This window comes from Panthera onca, chromosome A1 (genome assembly GCF_046562875.1).
Source record: "Panthera onca isolate mPanOnc1 chromosome A1, mPanOnc1 haplotype 2, whole genome shotgun sequence".
Taxonomy (NCBI): Eukaryota; Metazoa; Chordata; class Mammalia; order Carnivora; family Felidae; genus Panthera; species Panthera onca.
The window spans coordinates 171,930,707-171,947,389 of record NC_138339.1 but is presented as its reverse complement, the minus strand read 5'-3'; positions in this window follow the sequence as shown (position 1 = coordinate 171,947,389).

Below are 16,683 nucleotides of genomic sequence, written 5' to 3'. Positions count from 1 at the left end.
ATGTCTGTGAGATCAACTCTTGCTGCTCCTATGGCTGTAGTTTGTTCCTTCCTATCATTGTATATAGCGTTCTTGCTTACGAACATACTGTGTTTATACAATCTATGGTTAAAGGATGTTTGTGTTTTTCCCAGTTGGGGTCCGTTGTGAATAAAGCTGCTGTGAACATTCTTATACATAACTTTCGTGGACGGGCACCGTGCTCATTTCTCCCAGATAGATATCCAGGAGTGGAGCCTCTGAATCACAGGTGTGCTTGCTGTTTGCCTTCGGTAGACCATTTTCTCAAGTGGTTGGACCAGTTTATACAATAACAAGCAATGTGCGACAACTTCGATTGCACACGTCATAGGCCAGGCTCCCTGGGACGCAGGTTCTGCGACAGAGCTTAGTGTGCAGGATTTTTGTAATGAAGTTCCACTGGGACCAACTTCTGGGGGATAAAGTAAGATTGGACAGAGGGAGAAGGTGAGCTACAGTGTGGGGCTGACAGCAATCTGGGAGAGGGGTGGGGAATTAGAATGGCCCCTCAGAATTGTCCCCAGTTGGGTCAAGTTGGCTAATCCTTTACGCCCTCCAGCCATCAGTCACTGTGACCTTGGATGAGATGCAGCCCAGACAGTCTCTAAAGGATTGAGAAGGAGGTTGTCAGCACTGCCAGCAGCTGGGGCAACAATCACTGTATTGAAACGAGATCCAGGCAGTGCCTCACGGTGTCTATCAGCTCCACGCACCCACACACGTATCTAACGCCGTCAGTGTTTTTCATCTGAGTCCTTGTGGTGGGTGTGTAGTTGCATGTCATTGTGCGTTCTACTTTGCTTTTCTCTAAGGCCGATAATAGTCACATGCTTATTGGCCATTGGTGATCCTTTTTTGTGAAGTACCTGTTCAGGTCTTTTGCCCATTGCTTAAATGTGTTGTTTGTCTTTTCCTTTGTATTTGAAGTTCTTTGTATTTTCTGGATATGTCTTTGTAAATATACCATCCTAGTCTGACACTTGCCTTTTCACACGCTTGTTCGGGTCTCTTGACACAAGGAAAGTAGTCAATGTACCGATCTTTTCTTTCATAGTTATTTTTATTCTTTTAAAGAAATCTTTCTTACTTCAGGGATGTTCTTGACCACTTTTTCCTCAATAGGTTGCTGAGTTGGCCTTATGCATAGAATAACTGTAGAATAGTTACTTTAATCATAGAGTTTGTTGCACAAATAAACATGAAGCTGCCATCATTAATTAGTCTTTATTTCATATTGATGATTTATTGAAACATTTAACATTTAACATTTAATAGAAGCTATTACCCTTCTATCGGTACTACTAATAAACGGATCCTTTACATTAGCCACACTAATTATCACCCAAGAATATATGTGACTAATTATCCCTGCATGACCCCTAGCCATAATATGATTTATCTCAACACTAGCAGAAACCAACCGAGCCCCATTTGACCTAACAGAAGGAGAATCAGAACTCGTTTCCGGATTTAATGTAGAGTACGCAGCAGGCCCCTTCGCCCTATTCTTTCTAGCAGAATATGCTAATATTATTATAATAAACATCCTCACAACAATCCTATTCTTCGGAGCATTCCATAATCCCTACATACCAGAATTATATACCGCTAACTTCACAGTAAAAACCTTACTTCTAACAGTCACCTTCCTATGAATCCGGGCATCCTACCCACGATTCCGATACGACCAATTAATACACCTCTTATGAAAAAACTTCCTGCCTCTTACCCTAGCCCTATGCATATGACACGTATCCCTACCCATTATTACAGCAAGCATCCCACCTCAAACATAAGAAATATGTCTGACAAAAGAGTTACTTTGATAGAGTAAAACATAGAAGTTTAAATCCTCTTATTTCTAGAATTATAGGAATCGAACCTAATCCTAAGAATCCAAAAATCTTCGTGCTACCATTATTACACCATATTCTAAAGTAAGGTCAGCTAAATAAGCTATCGGGCCCATACCCCAAAGTTTGGCTCTTGGTCAGTGGATCCCCAAATGCATTTTACCAAGTACTAAGTCTGTGTTAAATAGGAAAAAGAATTTCATGATCAAATAAATTTGAAAAACAGCTGGTTAAACAAAATTAAGCATGTTTTCTCCTGTAGAACTCCTTGGAATCTTCAACATTTTAATCTACATTATGCAACTTCAAGAGACATGATAGATGCATCCTGTCTCTAAATTATTTGACCATAGAAAGCTTTTTTTTCCCTCAGAACATTTCATAGGACTAGTGTTTCACAGGTCACGAGTTTAGTAAATATAAGACAGGGGGTATGATATCTGACAAAAAAAGAGGTAAAAAAAAAAACTAAATCCAAGAATCCATAGTGATATATTAAAATTTCACTAAGAATAAGAAGGGGTTAGTCTTTTTTTTTTTTTTTTTTAAGAGAGAGAGAGAGTGTGTGCACAAGCAGGGGAGGAGAGGGGTAGAGGGAGAAAGAGAATCCCAGGCAGGCTCTGCACTGTCAGCATGGAGCCTGACACAGGGCTTGATCCCACAATCCTGGGATTGTGACCTGAGCCAAAATCAAGAGTCAGACACTCAGTGAACTGAGCCGCCAAGGTGCCCCAGCCATTTTTTTTTTTTAAATAGGAGGATACTAATTAATAAATATAGAAAGACTGATAGAACCAGGAAATCATCATTTTGCAATTTTTCACATAAAAGTAGAATCAGGCAAGGATCAGCAATGAATGCTAAGAACATTGGGTCAAATTGCTATGAGGAAATGGGACCTTCACATGGTCTCAATATATCATTACACAAAATACTTCTTCATTGTGAAGGGAAACAGTTAGCTTTTCGGTGGAAAGACCTGGTTGACACTAACTAAACCAAAGGATCCAACTTAGCACCACCCACAATGGGATGAAACCCATTATAGTCCCTGCTGTGATGCAATGGGAAGCAGCCCATGTCACTTATATGGTGTTCTTGCCAGAAACGTTCTGACCCTAAGCATAGGAAAGCAATCAGACAAATCCTCATTGTGAGGCATTCCACAAGAATAGGTTTGGATACTTCAAAAACATTTGTCTCAAAAGACAAAAATAGTGGAGTGGGGATGGGATGCTGCTCTATATTTAAAGTAGATGTTTAAGAAGAAAAGAATGGAAACAATGCCTCAACATTTCCCCTGCCTCCTGTCCTTTGCAGGTACAATGTGGTTCCATTAGCAAAAATTTACTGCACATACAAAGTCTCAAAGAAAAGGAATATGGGTCTCCACCCCCAAGGGAATGCATCAAAATCTGCATGTGGATATGCATAGAAAAAGCCAGTATTTCTCCTGATCTGGAAATTCAGAAACCTCCTTCCCCTGAACTGTGTACTCCACCCCTTTCTTGCTGAGAATCACCAAATTAAGTCAGGACTCTTCCTTTAACATACATGATGCCCATAACACTCGCTACCCAAATTAAAAAAAATTTTTTTTAACATTTACTTATTTTTGAGAGACAGAGAGAGACAGAGCATGAGCGGGGACGGACAGAAAGAGAGGGAGACACAGAATCCGAAGCAGGCTCCAGGCTGAGCTGTCAGCACAGAGCCCTACGTGGGGCTCAAACCCACAAACCGTGAGATCATGATCTGAGCCGAAGTTGGCACTTAACCAACTTAGCCACCCAGGTGCCCCAACTCACTATCCAAATGGTCCAACTTTTGCCACCCTTATGGCTGAATAATACAAACTAAAGATGGCCCAGGGTACTGCTGCCCTGTGGTAAGTAAGAAAGCAACTAAGTAATTTTGGAGTCTACCCTGTGAACCCTAATGAAAGACTTAAGATAGACATCAATTATTCCCTTAAACCAACTCAAAGTTTCATTATCCCCTCCCTTCCTCCCTCCCTCCCTCCCTTCCTTCCTTCCTTCCTTCCTTCCTTTTTCCCTCCCTCCCTTCTTCCTCCCTTCCTTCCTCCCTTCTTTCTTTCCTCCCTTTCTCCCTCTCTCCCCTTCCCTTCCTTCTTCCCTTTCTCCCTTCCTTCCTTCCTTCTTTTCTCCCTCCCTCCTTTCCTCCCTTTCTCCCTTCCTTCCTTCCTTTTCTCCCTCCCTCCTTTCCTCCCTTTCTTCCTTCCTTCCTTCCTTCCTTCCTTCCTTCCTCCCTTCCTTCCTCTCTCCCTCCCTTCCTTTCTCCCTCCCTTCCTTCCTCCCTCCCTCCTTTCCTTCCTTCCTTTCTTCCTGCTCTCTCCCTTCCTTCCTTCTCTCCTTCCTCCCTTTCTCCCTTCCTGCCTCCCTACCTTCCTGCCTCCCTCCCTCCCTTCCTTCCTTTCTCCCTCCCTCCCTCCCTCCCTCCCTCCCTCCCTCCCTTTTTTCCTTCCTTCCTTCCTTCTTTCCTTCCTTCCTTCCTTCCTTCCTTCCTTCCTTCCTTCTTTCCATCTCATTTACCACCAGTATTGTCCATGGACCCGAACAGCTCCACGTCCTAAATCCAGACAATTGCTATTTAAGTCATTAACAGTATTTCCTTTTGAGAACGATTTTGGTCTAGTGGCCGCTCTGGTTGTTTTCTCTAGTAATAAATTAGTTCACTTTAGCAACTCCTGGCATTTTCATTCACCACTCAGGGACATGTGATTTACAACTATAGCAAAACACACTAAAATTTTTCTACACTCTTTTCATTCACTCGTACAACAAGTATTTCCTTGTATAATTTTTTTTAAATGACAAAGTTTTTTTTTGGTTTTTGTCGCAAATATCATAGACAACCACAAGGATTTCTCGGCATTAACTTTAAACCGGATGACAGTGATGGTTAATGTTTGTCCTAGTGTCTGTGGGGACTCTGTCAGAGTCTTGTAAAGCTGCCATGGTCTGCGGGAGGGGGTGGGTGGAAGGGCGGAAAGAAGCCCACGGCCCACAGGCAGGTTTGGCTGGGATGCTGGAACTTGCCAAGCACAAGCAGGTCCTTCTAGGGACTCAAGGGATGGTCTTTGGAGGCTAAGGCCTGGCAGGAGTTCTCGACAGAGAAATGTGATACTAAGAAACGGAAAACCCTAAAGTAATGGCCAGCCTTCTCATCACTACTTGAAGGAGTTCCAAAGAGTAGGAAAAGAATACATCTTTTCTTTTTGTTTAATTGTCCCTGCAGAATTCCTAATGTGCCTTCAAAATGACTGTGTCCTCTTTTCTTTCTTCCTACAATGACTTACCAAGCCTCAGTCCTGAACAAATACCATCTGACATTTTAGCACATCCGTGGCTTAGAAAAATATAATTAAAGGTAAAATGTACTAGAACTGAACAATATAGATACCCTAGTCACTCACTTTTAATTACATTTGGATAGATCCTCTGTTGCCATGGAAACTCTCTCCTTGGGAAATTTTGGAGGCAGGGATCTGCTCCAAGTTTCACAGTTGTGTATCTTAAAGAAATTTTTTGTTCTATTTAGAAGTTTCAAAGTTATGCTGCAAATTTCCACTGGGATAACATGCAAACTTAGCTGTTGTTAGTTGCACAAAACAGTTAATTATAAAAGGCATTGTTTGCTTTTCATTGTTACAAATTGTTACAAATTTCATGGTTACAAATTCTTCCTATATGGAACTAGTTTCTTTATGGTGAATAGGTGGGTTGATTCCTTCAACTTCTATGTCCAATATGGCAGCCATTAACCACATCCTCATGTAGCTATTTAAATCTATGTTAATTAAAATTAAATACAGTACAAATCTTCGGTAGAACTACTTGAATTTCAAGCCACACTGGACACATTTTAAGTGCTCAATAGTCATAGGTAGTTAATGGCTGTGTTCTAGACAGTATAGATACAGACCACTTCCATCATAGCAGGAAGTTCTATCCAAGGACCCTACATTACAGTAACGATCATTTGTATCAGCCCTATTCAGTTTTCTTTGCTCAGAAACAGTAAGAGACCACGAACACATATGCGAGGCTAGTTTCGTGAGCTTGCAATCTGAGTAGTCATAAAGGGACTTGCACTTAAGTAGGACCTCAGGACCTTGGGCTGGGTTTAATGCTCTGTTGCCACAATCTTGCAATTCTTAATACTTTTGAACAAGGGACTCCCCACTTATGCATTAGGCTTCTCAAATATGTAGCCAGTCCTGCATATCGGAGATGGAGCTTGGATATCGAGTTATTTCCGTTCCCTTGCGATTGGTTCATTTCCAGCCTCCTCTCCTATAGTCCTTAGAGAGTGAGGGAGAGCGGTTGGCACACAAAGTAAAATTCAGGTGCCTGCAAACCTTTAGGCTGTCTCCTCAGAGACCTTCATCAGGGATTCAGTTTTGAGTACATCTGTTCACAGGAATGCTTGAAGCCCAAACTGTGTCCCAACACCTCCAACATTAAGAGAAAGTTGGATTCTCTTTTGAACAGGTGTTTTCTAACATGGATTCTGAGTTGCCCACAGTGGAATCCCCTTCCCTTCAACAGCCTTGCCAACGCTTGTGTTTAAGCTTCAGCCTCGTTACTTCCACTCATCAGTTATTCATTCCTTTATTCTCCGAATCATTCATTCAACAAATATGAAGTATCTAGTATATACGAGACACTGCTGCAGATAGGAATAAAAAATTATATGACACGGATCTACTGTTGCCATCTGGTAAATTATGTGCTGCAATTAACCCAACATTAACAGCAGATATGGGAGGACAGTAAAATCAAACGCAGCCCGAGTATCATCAAGGATTTATTAGCTGCTCTCCACGTTTCCATGGTCACATTCAAACAAAAACAATAAAAACAGGATGAACGTAGCAACAATATGACTGATTCATGTACTGTGTTATGAAGTTCTCTTCCAGAAAGTATGTACCACTCAGAAAAAGAAAAAAACACAGTAAATACCAAAGTCATTTTCACTTGCTTCTGGAATTCACTGTGTGACATGCTTTTCTGAAAACTTTGACTCCTAATTACGTTTGAGTTAAACTAACATTGCAATGGTGTTGCATCCTGTGAGCATATATGATCCAGGTATGTACCAAACAACAGAGGGAAGACAGTACATAACTGGCCAAACAGAAATTTGCAAAGGCAGAGACATTGAGCTGTCATTTTACAAAGTATTATTCTTTCGTTTCAATATCTTGGGGGGACTTGCAAGAATTCATACCATATAAATTGACTAGGAAATAAGAGCAAAGGGAATATAAAGAAAAAAACTTGGGGAAAAAACCCCCAGGGGTACAGTTATCCACAATGCATGCTGGATGGTCCTATATTTCTGAAAGCTGAGCCCTTCATACTTGATTCTGAGTTCCCTGGCAGCCAAAGCCAAGAGGAAAACAAAACTATGGGAATTGAAACATCCTTGGGTTAAAAATAACCAACTCTGGAGATTTGTTTTAGATATTTCTGTGGATCCCCATAAAGGGCACGCTGTATGATGTAGCAAATGATACCATCAACTACATAGTGGGGCCTGTTCTGTTGTTAGTCTAGTGATTCCCGCCACTCATCTATTCTTTTCAATGCTTAATGTTTATACAATGATTTTCTGGATTTTCAGCAAAGGGGTGAGTTTTGAAATGTCCTATTTAGAGTATTCCAGGAAGATGAGGACGTTTGTTACTTTCAGGCACCACGCGATAACTAATCGATGGTAAGTGAACTTTTTGAAGGGAATGAGGAAAGGACCTTCGTGAGGTAGCTCAGAATTTAGGGGTCAGATTATTTGACAGAAAGACCCTCCTCAGATCCTTCATTATGAGAATGGTGTGCATGGAACGTGCAGGAATAGAAGAAACAGAGGGAGAGAGAAGCAGCAAGACAGAAACGGAGCAGAGAGCTGTCCTGAGAAGTTAGCCCTGTTGGATTCAGAGTCCTCCACCACGACCCAGAGGATGTCCTGTGAGAAGATGCTAGACATTCAACGGAAGCAGTGCTGGAGTCTGTGGGCTCTCTGGGCACGGCATCGGGGTAATGCTTGGGGGGTAGTAAGCGCATATGGACGATGTGTGTGTGTTCTCTTTTCTCTTTTTATTAATTAGGTATAACTGACATATAACATTATAAGTTTCATACATTTTTTAAGAGACTTAATTTTTTAAAGCAGTTTTAGGTTCACAGAAAAAGTGAATAGAGCTATAGAGATGTCCCATATACTCCCCACTGCCCCACATGCACACCCCCGACTATTAGCATCCCACAGCAGAGTGGTATATTTGTTACAATCAGTGAACCTGTGTTCACACGTCGTTATCACCTAGGGTCCATAGTTTATAATAGCGTTCACCCTTGATCTTGTACATTCCGTGGGTTTTGACAAATGTATAATGCCGTGTATCCAACACTATAAGACTATATTTGTTTTAAATTGAGGTATAATTGACATATAACATTATGTTAGTTTCAGATGTGTAATATAATAATCTAATAATTGCATATATTGCAAAATGACCATCACAATAGCTAATCAACATTCATCACCAAACATAGCTACAAAATTTTTTCTTATGAATCTTCTTATGAATCTTTCTTATGAATTTAAAATCTCCTCTCTTAGCAACTTTCAAGGTCCATCCATGTTGTCACAAAAGGCAAGATTTCATTCTTTTTATGGCTGAATAAAATTTTGTTATATATACACACACACATATACATATATCACATTTTTTTAATGTTCACTTATTTATTTTGAGAGAGAAAGAAAGAGAGAGAATGAGCGGGGGAGGGGCAGAGAAAGAGAGGGAGACCGAGAGAATCCCACGCAGTCTCCATGCTCAGCGCAGAGCCCATCACAAGGCTTGATCTCACAACCATGAGATCATGACCTGAGCCAAAATCAAGAGTTGGATGCTCGACTGACTGAGCCACCCAGCTGCCCCTATATACATCACATTTTCTTTATCCATTCATCCCATTGATGGACAAGGCTATCTATGTATTTTTAACTTCAGAAAATCACAGTTCCTTATAGTCCTCTGGCCAGACTTGACTGTGATGTCATCAAGAGCTCAGGATTTGAGAACAGCCAGAGCCAAGTCCTCCATTTCTACAGCAGAAATCCATGGGTTCTAGGGCACTAGAATGAGGTGAATGGTGGACTTTCAGTTCAAGAGCTTTTTCCTGATTAACTCCAAGTTTGACTTTCTCTACTCCCAGTCTGCAAAACTATACATTCTAGTGGGAGGTGGAAATAGCATGTATAATGAAAAATAATGGAGTGTGGTGTAAATTTAATTAGGAAAAGCCAATTATAATTTTACCTCAGAAGACTGAGATGCTTAGGGAAGTGAACTGAATTTTAAAGTTAATTAGGCAATAATATATTGCACCATTTGTTGAAAATCTTTCTAAAATTTATGTGTTCAATTTCAGAGTTATAATAGTAGCAAGGTTTTGGGTCCATGTCACTTTTTCTAATTCCTCATTAAATTGCCCATGAAAATACTGAAAACTAAAAACTGATAAAGTGCCAACGTCAAAATAAATAAATAAATAAAATTAAAAAAAACACAAACAAACAAAAACAAAACAAAAGTGCCAAAATCAAGGTGGGATTTCTACTAACTGCATTATCCCTATATTTCTATATTTTACCACAGTTTAACACACACACACACACACACACCCTCATTAACTTAAAGGCAAAATACTAAAAGTAATCCCAGTACAGTAAAGGAAAAAAAGAAGAGAGCAATTTCTTATAATTACCATATCATCAATATTTAACACTGTTCTACAAGTTTTACCCAATTCAATGAAAGAAGAAAAAGATAGATAAGAAATAGAAGAAATTAGGAGACAACAATATCAGAGGTACACCATCGTCTATTTGGAAAACCTTAGAAAATCAATTAGAAAATGATTGTAGCTAATAAAAAGGAACATAAATAAATACACACAATTCAGTGTTATCTATAGTCAATCAAAATATAATAAAGAAAGATCCCACTCATCATTGCAGGGGGAAAAAGCAAGCAAACTAAAACACCTAAACAGGAGACACAAAGCCACGCAAGAAGGAAACCATAAAATGAAATGAGGTTCCTGAGAGACGTCTTGACATGATGTTGCTGAAAAATCCAACACTGTTAAGATTTCATTTTTCTTACATTTAATGTATACCCATAATGCAACATCGGTCAAAATGCCAATTGGGGGAATGATAAAATGATTCCATAGTTCATCTGGAAAATAAAAGGAAAGGAAGAGATCAAAACCTTTTAATAATGTAGAGAAATGTCGAGGGGGAGCAAATCTTGGGTGCCTGATCTTAAAGTGCTTGATGATAAATAAATCACATTTTATATATTTTGAAGTCAGACCTGGTTGAAATTATACCAACTCCTAGCTGGGTTATCTTTGGGCAAGTGACTAAGCTTTTCTGAGACAATTTTGCTTCCATTTTGGAATATATGTGTGTGTGTGTGTGTGTGTGTGTGTGTGTGTGTGTATGTGTGTGTATAATGGGTGGTTAGAATTAAGAGATTATTTTCTCTCTTAGTACAATCACTGCCACATTTTCACTGTGATTACATTAGACAACAGAAACTTTAGGGAAACCCGTTTCATAAACCAAAAGAGAATCACTTTTCAAACCTGGTAATAATTGACATTGAAGCCACACTGTGAATCTTTACAGGTTACAATAATACCCATGGCGGGTAATGGGGTGTGAGGTAGATCCTAGAGGGAAAAATGGTGCAAAATTACTGGAGACTAATTTAAAAATATCTGTAAGGATCCTCAAAAATATTTCTACTTTTAGAGGTACCTGGGTGGCTCAGAGCATCTGACTCTTGATTTTGGCTCAGGTCATGATCCCAGGGTTGTGGGATTGAGCCCCACGTGGGGCTCCTCACTGAGCATGGGGTCTGCTGGGATTCTCTCTCTCTCTCTCTCTCTCTCTCTCTCTCTCCTTCTGCCTCTCTCCCCCCTTGCTCTCTTTCTCTCTCTAAAATTAAAAACAAAAAAATTTTTTACCTTTGATTCAATAATTCTGTTTCTAGGAATCTAACCCAGAAAAAAAATAGATAGGAGTAAATATATTCATTGCTGTGTTATTTACAAAACTCAAATGTTCAAAAAAGAAACTGTTAAGTAAAATAGACCCATATGAGAATTTTTAGGCTATCTATATTTATGCAAATAAGAATGATAAATGACACGGTACAATGATCACAGTAAAATAAAGAATGTATATAGGGTATAATCTCAATTTTATAAATTAAAATCATGTAGATACCTGTATCTGTTTATGACAGGAAGAAATAATATAATAAGCCAGATAATATAGTATCTCTGGCTTGCTGAATTTCTCTTTTGCTGTTTTCTTAATATTCTACAATAAGTGATTATTGTTTACAATAGAAATTATGCTATTTATTTTTTTTAAGTTTATTTATTTATTTTGAGAGAGAGTGCACATGTGATCAGGGAAGGAGCAGAGAGACAATCCCAAGCAGGCTCTGCGTCATAAGCACAGAGCCTGATGTGCGGGGCTCAAACTCACGAATGATGAGATCATGACCTGAACTGAAATCAAGAGTTGGACGCCTAACCGACTGAGCCACCCGGGCACCCTGAAAATACATGTTACTTAAAGTAACATATCTGAAAACAATTAGGCTGCTGTAAATCAAGAATTTAAAGAAAAGTATAAGATCTAAACATTTTTAAATGAAATAAAATATATAAGACTACTTCTCTGTGTTTGTATTGTTTAACCAGTGTAATTAATGTTGAGTTAATTGATTAACTCAATTGATTTGAGTTATTTAAAAGCCTTGAGGGTATCTCTGAAAATATTAATCATTCTATTATATTTATAATATTAAAGAATAGGATGTTAGACTTAATATGTTTTAGGTTAATGACAGACTATTCCCTGAAATTGTATATATATACATGTTTTAATTGCTACTAATAAAGTTACCATTCCTAAAAGTTTTATTTTTCTCTTAGAAAAGAAATTCAATTAAAAAAATGTTGTGAGTCACAGTTATCTGGGCTCTTGTTAATGAAAATTCTATAAAATGAAAATTAGACAGTACCTGCATACAATAATTTCCTATACCATTGAGGAACCCAGCCTGGCCCTTGAGATATGCCAAATCGGGGCGAAAATTCCAGTTTACTCACTTGCTCACTGTATATCTTGACTTTACTCAAATCATTTCCCCTCTACCAACCTCAGTTATCTCAACTAAACAATGAGGACAATTGTAAGACTTGTTTTGAGTAATTCCTGACATACCTGTGGCTAGGACTAGAAAATCCAGGTTTTGCACCCCCAAAGAACTAAATTTAGGAGACAAAATTTGAAATAGAAAAATAGAAAACCATGTGCAATTTAAAGATGTGTTGTATTCAGAAGATAAAATACACTCTTACAGCAGCACAGGAAAAAAAACAAACTGCATTTATGACAGTGAATACAAATAGTGAAAATTGGAATAACAGACCAGAGGGTGTGTTTGAAGCTAGACTTACTAGTTTGGCTTCCTTGGGGTTTTCCTGCCCCACCCTGCCACACCACATTCCTCCTTCCCACCAGGGAGAGTCAGAAATCAAATTTTCTGGTAAATTGAATATTCTGATTCACCAACATGACCACAAATACCAAAGACAGCTTAAACATCCCCAAATAACTGACATCTTTTAATAAAATATACCTTATCTGAAAATGCTCTGAACATAATCTTAGATTGTGAATCACAGATTGTATCTGAATCTCTATAGACTCAAATGTTAGCTCAAGATCTTACACTCACGGTGCCTCAGGTTGTCCATTAAACATCACTGACATTAAATGGTAAATGAAAGCCCGGTTGTTTTCATTTTATGGCTTTCTGTGTCCTTTGTGAATAAGAGTTTGTGACAACAAATGTTATAATTACAGCTATTGAAAAAATAGCAATACATTACAATACTTTGGGAATCTCCTGTATTGGATCAGAAATAAACTGAAGCAGATTTTGCTGAGCTTAGTGACCATGTAGATATACACAGAGGACTTAGATATTTTAAATGACTCTGTTTTAGACAGTTACCTTAAAAAGTGAATAAAAATCAAATACTGTGGCATTTTTATTTTGGTTATTTGTGTTGTAAATCTACACACTGACCTTTAGAAAAGTCAGAAATCTCCAAGGCTTGGGCAAATAAGTAGGACAAGAGCAGACCAAATCTTAAATCCACACCCGTTGTCTTTACAACATGCTGGAAAAGTATAAAGTAGTTAGGGAACTCAAGAAGAAGAAGAAGAAGAAAAAGACTTAATACAAATAAAATATTCAGAAGTCTGTAAAGAAATTAATATTAAGAAGGGGGATCAATATGAAAAACACAGTATTATTTGGCACTGATCTTTCTGACTTTTCTTAGCCCTGGGCAGAGGGACAATATTGATAGAAAAGGAGCTAAAACATTGACTGCTGGCATGTAGATGTATATTTTGGTCCAAGATTGTGCGAGTTAATCGTCCAGGGGGAGGAAAAAGATAGCGTTCGGTTTTGGCAGAGAGAGCTGTAGAGTTTGCAAAGTGTTGGGCTTAGACAATGGAAACATTGGCTCAAAGGTAGAAGGTGGAGACTAAAACCAAAGAATCCAAGAGCCGAAAGAGATTTGAGAGATCTCGTTTATCTGTTAGAGGTAAACAGGGTAATCAACCCACCAGGCCTGCCCTAGTTGAAAAATGTCTTGGAAACCATTCCCAACCTCTCTTAGCATCCGGCTACAGATATTAAAAGAATAATGTCCAGCTAAGTTTTGCAACATGTTGGACAAGTATCTCAGGAACTGTCTGCTAAAGATAAATTAATTTGAATTCACTTTAATTTAAGCACAAATGGTACACATCGTTTTGTAGAGTGGAAGAAGGCATCAGAAAACCAAATATTTTAATAGGCCAACGCCCAGTTGCCTTCTCGCCGATGACTGCGCATTCTCACATTTTAAACCATTGTTAGACCTTGGTAAATTCTAGTCTGCTTCATCTTTAATCATTATACTTATCCAGTATCATAGAACTGGAAAGTAACCTGGAGATCACCTTGTCCAAACCCTGGGTTTATCCATGAGCCCAGAATTGTATAATTGCTTTAGACTCATAGACATGCCACAGAACCACAAATGTTTCATGTCCCAAATAGAACTCACTTTAGTACAGAAAATGTGTTCCTTTTCTTACACCCTTTATTGCAAATAATAGTAGAAGCATTCTCTTAGTTATCTTAACTCCTTTCCTTAATCCCAAACTTTTTAAGAGCAGATTGAAAGACATTTTGAGATTTCTCTCTGAATTCATGTAACACTTCGCATACATTCTTGGCTTTCAGATTTTTTTTTAAATTATTGAAGTATAGTTGACATACAATGTTATATTAGTTTCAGATGCTCAATACAGTGATTTGACAATTCTCTACATTACTCAGTGCTCACCATGGTACGTGTAGTCACCTCACAACGTTAATATAATATTAGTGACTATATTCTTTATGCTGTACTTTTCACCTCTGTGACTTCTTTGTTTTGTAACTGGAAGTTTGTGTCTTCTTCATCCCAGACTTTATCATCTTCATTCATCCATCCATCCATCCATCCATCCACCCACCCATTTGTCCATCACAGTTTACTCGGCATTGACTATGTAAAGACACTATGATTGGCTCTCTGGACATAAAGATTAAGTAGAATACAGACTCTGCTTTCCAAACCTTGGACAAGAGAAAAAAGGCTGATCCAGGAGATCCAGGTAAATCAGGCATTACCGTCCAGTGATCCTTTTGCTAGAAGCAGGAACTTTTTCTTCTGTTAGAGAACGAGGGTGGAAGTGGAATGGATCAAGATATTTAGATTTTAAGTGTTGACTTCAACATTCTACAAGCTGTTCCCAAACCAAGCCAATGAAAAACTGTTGTACAGTTTTAACTGCATTTTCTGCAGATCTTATGGTTTGATTTATGGACAAAAGTATTTTTGTTGACGTCGTCATCTTCCTTGTAGATGTTCTTATTTCTTACGTGTACCTGCCTGAATGACCTTCAACAGTCTACCCTTCCTCCTGGGGCTCTCAGTTCTCAAAGTTGAGAAAGAAAGCATGCACACTTAAGAATTTTCCCACTTGGTTTTAGACACATCATTAGTGTCAACTTGTGTGTCTTACTTATAATGTGCTTCATGAGACTTTAAGAAGGATATTGCAACTGCAATCTTTTTTTAATTGAAAAATCTTTAGTTCTCAAAAGGAAAACAGTACATGTTCATTATAGAAAAAGTAATCAAAAGCCTTCTTCTTCTGATTCTAAGTACTTAAAACTGAAAATCCATTCATGCTGCTAGAAGACTCCCAAGTAGAGGTGCTAAGGACCTGTGATCTTCTATTTACTCTCATATCAAGGGAATCTACAGAAAGAACATAAGGGTCTTGATGGGAAAAGTCTGAGTAAGTCGCAGCTTGATTGCAGCTAGCTGCCCTGTGTTAGGGAGATGACAGAAGGCCAAGCTTACCAGCTGAATTTTCTCAAGTGGCTTGATTTTAAATTAAATGTAGTTGTGAAGACATTTGGCTCCCAGCCTGAGTTGTGTTTTTCCACTTTCTTAAAGGTTGGCACTGGGCTTTTCTTATTCACAGCTGCCTTCTCTAGTGTGATGAGACACATAGGATGGGCACATTCTTCCCTCGCGGACTGAGAGTTGAACTAAACCTGGAAATTGTGGCCCAATATAAAAACTTCTGAAGAGCAGACCATGTCATTGTGCCTTATAATGGGTCCTTTAATTTAAAAAAAAAAGGGGGGTGCAGAGGCACCTGAGTGGCTCAGTCAGTTGAGCGTCCGACATCAGCTCAGGCCATGATCTTGTGATTCCTGAGTTCGAGCCCCATGTCGGGCTCTGTGCTGACAGCTCAGAGCCTGGAGTCTGCTTGGGCTTCTGTCTCTCTCTCTCTCTGCCCCTCCCCCATTTGTGCTCTCTCAAAATAAATAAACATTAAATATATTTTTAAAAAGGGGTGCATCTGGGAATGAGAGGTCTTCCAAGCGTAAACAAGCATATTTCAACACAAAAGATGGTAAGGAAAGTTTCTCCTTCAATAATAGTAATAGTTAATGCCTACAGTACTTCCTATGTATCAGGTACTGTTCTAAATATTTTACCAATATTATTTTAATTTTTTTTAACATTTATTTATTTTTGAGACAGAGAGAGACAGAGCATGAATGGGGGAGGGGCAGAGAGAGAGGGAGACACAGAATCGGAAGCAGGCTCCAGGCTCTGAGCCATCAGCCCAGAGCCCGACGCGGGGCTCGAACTCACAGACTGTGAGATCGTGACCTGAGCTGAAGTCGGACGCTCAACCGACTGAGCCACCCAGGCGCCCCACCAATATTATTTTAGAAATGAGGAAACAGACTGACAATGGTTAAGTCATTTTGCTTAAGGTCATATCACTGGTGCGTTCTGAAGGTCACATCACACAATGCTGGGATGGCACACAGCTGGCTCCAGAATCTGTCCTGAATCACCACACAACCAACCTCTTTAAGGGGCCCTGATGGTAACATCTTTCAGCTAAACTCTGCAAGTTGTTTCTAGAAAGTGTTCTAGGGTCTACCTTCTCCTTTGGGGTCTACAAAGAGGCTTGAGAACTGTGCTTGGCTTGAGAGTCAGTGGTGCTGAGTTGCTAAGGCACCTGAGCTCTGTCTCATGAGTAGGAGCTC